The sequence below is a fragment of the Glycine max genome, chromosome 6 (genome assembly GCF_000004515.6).
Source record: "Glycine max cultivar Williams 82 chromosome 6, Glycine_max_v4.0, whole genome shotgun sequence".
Lineage (NCBI taxonomy): Eukaryota > Viridiplantae > Streptophyta > Magnoliopsida > Fabales > Fabaceae > Glycine > Glycine max.
Genome location: NC_038242.2, coordinates 43,865,088 through 43,871,386, shown reverse-complemented (window position 1 = coordinate 43,871,386; position 6,299 = coordinate 43,865,088). Strand labels below are relative to the sequence as shown.

The following is a 6,299-nucleotide window of genomic DNA, read 5'->3' as shown; positions in this document are numbered from 1 at the left end:
TTGTGAGATATCTATTATACCCCCAAGAGATATTTTCATTATCAACTCCACATGGTTTCTTTCTCCATTCTCCTCCTCTTCAATCTTGCAAATCCCATTCACCTTTGAACCCTTTGCCAGTTAACACAAAGAAGAGAAGTAAAGAATGACACATAGAAAGTTATATTGCTTTGTCTCTATACTGAAACTATGTTCAGTTCTTGACAACCTATCAAATTTCCGTTAACTTATCACAAAGTTACAAGTATTCTTCACTTCCACTTTTGGCTTTTACAAAAGGAAGATATACCCCAAGCTCGACTTAACTCAACAAAATTTGTTGGAATCTGCATATTGACTAATATCAAGTCATCTTACAAGCATATATATCTCTCAACACTTTAATTTTTTCTCTCAAGGTTTATAAGGTATTTTGGAGAACTTAGTATCTATATAAAGATTAACAATTAAAATGCTTTACAAGAAAGAATGAAAGAGTGTTTTCACGTAAGATAATTCATGTCTTGTTTATTCAAAGTTTCCTCTACGGGTGGATTCTTCACTTTTTTCTTCGTCTAGAGTCTTAAGGTTGTTGGAGCATTTATTACTTGCATTAAATGCATGCCCTTTCTTCATGCAAATAGGTTGGCATGTCTTACACTTCGGTAGGAAAGTTACTTCTTCCATCATAGTAAGTCTAGACTAGTAGAGCGCACCTTTTGATGAAGATCAACACCCCCAAGCTATTGACTTCATTTATTCTTCGTAGGTCTTCGATAGATTATAGGAGAATATTTTTTGCAAGAATGAATCTCAGACACAGTATTAAATGAAGGTCTTAAATGCATTACTAAGTGTTATGTCAAATCATTTTTTATGGATGTATCGTCTGAAAACTCATATGCAAAAATATAGACCATGATTTGATAGCATATCAAATATACCTTTTACCACTTTTATTTATTTGAATCTAATATAAATAATTAGGAGTCTTAATTTGTCTTTAAGATATAAATGTCTTTTGACTTAATAGTAATCGTAGGATGAAATGATGGAGGAACATTGAGTTCATGGAGGAAGAGAAAGAGACGATACTACAAGTACCAGTGGAAGAAGTGGTGGAGGATAATGAAGCATGGTTGGCTGGAAGGATTCTAACTCAAGAATCTTTCAATAGTAAAGCTTTCATGACAATTATGGCCCAAATCTAGAAGGTGAAGAAGGGGATCAAGATTCGGGAGGTGGGGAAAATCCTATTCATTTTTCCTTTTTTGTCGATATGGTGGATAGGGGGGAGGTTTTGAGCAGAAGCCCATGAAATTTCAATCGGAGGATCATTGTGCTTCAAGAGATGGAAAGAGATCAAAAACCTAGAGAGGTAGATCTCAATGATAACCTCTTTTGGGTTAGGATCTATGAGTTGTCCATGAGCTCACAACAGAGGTGATGTTGGGGAGTAATTTGAAAATGACATATATTTCAGGTATGAAAAACTTAATGAAGCCAAATAAAAATTATGTATTACAAAATGCATCATGTACTATATAATCCCTTTGCAACATGTTTCTTTGAAAATAATGTAGTTCAAAATTCATAGCTAATGTATCTCCTAAAGACAATTCTTGTTTGAAAGTAACTAACAAAGTGACTCTAGATATATCACTACAAAAAAAGCATGCTTTAGCGACCGAATATGTTGGTCGCTAAATCCCTAAATTCGGTCGCAAAAACCCAAGTCGCTAAACCCTCAGCGACCAAATTTCTATTCAGTTGCTATTTCACCACCAAACTACTGAGTCACAAGCACACAAAATTCGGTCGCTAGATATTTGGTTGCTATTTTGGTTGGGACCAAATCAGCAACCGAAGTTTGGGGTAGCTAATTCGGTTGCTAATAATTAATTAAATTTTAAATATAAAATAAATTAAAATAAGATGCGGTTACTAATTCGGTCGCTAATAAAAAACTAAATTTTAATTGTAAAGTGAATTAAAAGGTCATTCGCTAATTTGGTGGCTACTAAATAATAAAGTTTTAAAATATAATAATAATTTCAGTTGCTAATTCGGTCGGTAATTTTACATTCTAAAATGTATTTGAAATGTTTTTGGTCTAGTTTAATAATTAATTTTTAAATTTAAAATAAATTGAAAAACAACTCAATTGTTCAAAGAAAATATGCTGCTATTTTTTTCCATTTATTAGATTTTAACCTGTTTAATAATTACCCGCCGTAAATATAATTTTTAAGACTAAGATTTAATAAATTTTTTCATTTATTAGATTTTAACTTGTTTAATAATTACCCGCTGTAAATATAATTTTTTTTCATTTATTAGATTTTTCATTTTTTCAGCAACTTGTAAAGATATAATATTTCAAATTACAAGAGATAAGTATATAATATTTTCAAACACGTGAAGATGTCATTTTAAAACTGCTCAAGAAATAATTGTTTGCTGAAAAACTTATATTGAATGCAAATAAAGCTAATTCAAACACACTATGAGACTGCATAACAGAAGCATGCTATATTAACAACCCTGCCACTTCACACCAAACTTTAAGGACTTCTTGTCATACATTTTTTTCCTATAGAGAAAGAAAGATTAAAAAGGAACAAGATGTCCTCCTTTTATGATAACATATTTGAAGAAGGAGCAAGGAGATAAACAAACAATGACACTGCACTTATACAGGCACTTATACAGCAACCACAGGAGTCCACACACTAACAATTGTTACAACATCATGATTATATGCAACAATAAAGTTATGTTTTTTCAAGAGTCACTGGATTTGTCAAATTCTTTTTTAATTTGCTTTTCAATTGTCTTCTCCTTGTAGAAGGGTTGCACTGTATCACTCATCTTACAATGCATATCAGGAAAAAAACATTCAAGAAATAAATAAACTTAAATCGTTTATAGCAAAGATGTGCAATGAGTTCTAAGTTCTAACACTTAAACATGAGTTGAAAGGAGATTTTAGAGGCTCAGACACGCACAAACATTGCCATCACAGACCAAACAACTTGCTTTGGTCCTTATCAAAATCGAGAAATGTTCTCAGTCATCACAACCCTTGCTCATATTAAAAAGAACAATAGAAGAACCCGAATTAAGATTAAGATATTTTTATTATTAATTAGAATATTATTTTTTATTTATCTTTAACTTTATTTAATCAAGTGGTTATTTTTTAATAGAATTAAATTATATAGTAAATAAATGTACTTAAATAAAATCAGAATATTTTCTATTTTTAAAATATTTATTTATGTAATTTATTGACATTATTTTTTATCTATAGTACAATAAATAACATGAATTTTTTAATATAGATAAAAAATGTTGTCACTAAATCAGAAATATTATTTTAAAAGATAAATATAATATATAAAATAAAAAAATTATATAAATATACATATTCTAATTTATGTGAATAGTATTTTTTGCATATATTAAGTTTAAGATATTTTTATTATTTATTAAAATAGTATTTTTTATTTATATTTAACTTTATTTAATCAAGTGGTTAATTTTTTTAAAGAATTAAATTATATAGTAATTAAATGTACTTAAATAAAATGAGAATATTTTCTATTTTTAAAATATTTATTTATGTAATTTATTGTCAGTACTTTTATCTATATTACAATAAATAACATGAATTTTTTAATATAGATAAAAAATGTTGTGACTAAATCAGAAACATTATTTTAAAAGATAAATATAATATATAAAATAATTAAATTAAATAAATATACATATTCTAATTTATGTGAAAATAAAATTTAATCTTATATGTTATAATTTAAAAGATAATATATAAGATTATAAAAATATAACAAATAAAAAATTGAATTTGAACTATTTTTGCATCAAATTTTTATTAATATTATATTTTGCACTAAATATTCAAATGAGCACTTAGATGTCGTCATAAAGGAATGCGTTTCTCATTCTAAACATCATGGTTCTTGTCCTTCTTCAAGCATTTTTAAAGTTTTTATTTTTTTAAGAAAAATGTTAGTCAACTTTTTATTATAATCAATGTCTGAAATTTTAACATCAACGGTTAAAATTATGAGTGGGTAAGCAGGTCGACTCGACCCGTGTAGCAGACAGATCAGTCTGTCACGTACTCTTACACTCTTACACGAACTTAATACATTGGTCCGCACCCGCCTCACGGGCCTAGTTTTTAAAGAAACACTTAAATTTAAAAATAAATATAGTTTTTTCTTTTAAAAAAATAGGAGAACTAATTTGGTGAAATAGGTAAAATAGGGGGACGTATTTTGCAATTAAGTCTTAAATTAAAGTAAATTTGGGATTTTAGTGAATGCATATGTTACACATTGCATCTTATTGGGCTTGCTTAATGCACATGTTGTACTAAAGTCAAATTGAGTCTTCATCAACGCATAAATTTTACTTATGTCATATTTAAACTTAATTACTAAATAATTGGTGTTACACTTATGGCTTATATTTTGAATTACTTAATTTTAAAAATTTTGATTATCATATATTTTCATAATATAAAGGGTATTCATTATCATTTTTAAATATTTATTTTGTAAAAAAAACAAATTAAAAGACCAATGATCAACATGGCTTATTGATCTTAATCAAATAATCTAAATATTATTTTCTTAATTGAAAAATATTACTAATATATTAATTTCAATATTTTTGTAGTATAAAATATATTTAAGTATATTATATATTTATTATGATTTATAATAAATAAATTTTTTGTTACTTCACTTATATAGAGAAATAAGAGTTGAGTCGCTAATTCGGTCGTTAATCTCAAAATAGAAATAAATATAGCGACCAAATTATATTCAGTCACTAAAATCTTGTTATTGCGACCGAAATCTCTTTGGTGGTTATCTTCAGCTACATATCGGTCGCTACTTCGGTGGCTAAAATACTTTTGTTTTTTACATATACAACAACCGAAATAGCCATCGAAGCCTTCAACGACCTTTAGTTTCGGTCGCTAATTCAGTCACTCACACAAGTTGGCCATTATTATCAAATTCGGTCACAAATTTAGTTGTGAATTGCACCATTAATTGTGTGGTCGCTACTTCGGTCACTAACAGTGACCGAAGTTTTTCGGTCTCTAATTTCGGTTGTTAAATTTCATTTTTCTAGTATTGTATAGGTGGGATTACAAATATTAAAGTATTACTTCTTTAATTTTATTTTTAATGCAAAAGTTGGTTCATCCAATTACCAAATGTGATACATGGGGAAGTTTTTAAGGGTATGAAAATAGTGATAAAATATAAAATTCTCGACCACAACAAAAGCACAAGTCATGTCAAGAAATAAGACAATTCTACTGTGAAGACATGCCAGAGATGGTCCACCATTTGGAGCAGTAAAATGTTAATGAACAGTGTAAAAAAAGTTAAAAATTTAGCTATTATTATTATTACTAGCAAAAACACAAGCGTTGTCACACTTGTGTGTTTAAATAAATAAAAGGCTAAAATATGTTTTGATCCATGATAAATATCCAAATTCTGTGTTTACTCCCTAATAATTTTTTCTTTTCATTAAATTCCTAATAAACCAACAATTTTGTTTTTGGTCATTTTTAGTCTTTGATAAATTAGCAAATTTTGTGTTGGTTCCCTTATAAAAAAAATCATTTGCTATTATTATTTTTCAAATAGACTAATAATAAATGAAAAATATCTATCACGGAACAAACACAAATTCACTAAATTATCATGAACTAAAAAAAGTGCAAGGGACCAAAAACAAAATTGTTGTTTTATCAGGGAGCAAAATCAAAGATAAAATTTATTAAGAAGAAAATATAAAATTAAGATATTGATTAGAGATTGCAAACATATTTTAACCATAAATTGAATTACATACAAAGGAAAAAAAGTTACAGATATTAAATTCACAAAAGTCAAAGGAAAAATATTATTTACGTACAATACTACAACAATTGGACATCATAGATCTTCCTTAATTGACAAATCCAACGATACATGTACTTCAAGATGATCTTTAGCTTCCATGTGATTTATGAAAATAAATGTCAATTTAATGATTATTTTTATTTAACCTATAAGAAAACATATGAATGAAAAAATAAATATTAAATTTGAATAATTATTTAACCTGATGCATTCTTCTTAATTCTTTATAGAACACATTATTCATAGTTTTTTGCCTTTGGAAAAACTAGAAAATTGGTCACACAATATCATGTATATGTTGGGTGGTGGTTTTTCATGTAATTAGTAGTTAAAACTGATTACAATCTCAAGAATCGAGTCATT

The 6,299-nt window shown here is 27.5% G+C and overlaps 1 non-coding gene across 1 annotated transcript; it reads right to left on the bottom strand.

Annotated features, from left to right (window-relative positions):
• Positions 1–2,970: 2,970 nt before the first annotated feature.
• LOC113002033 (small nucleolar RNA snoR126) lies at positions 2,971–3,064 on the bottom strand. Its single transcript, XR_003267561.1, has one exon. It is a non-coding gene; the product is annotated as a small nucleolar RNA snoR126 (small nucleolar RNA).
• Between the last annotated feature and the right edge of the window lie 3,235 nt (positions 3,065–6,299).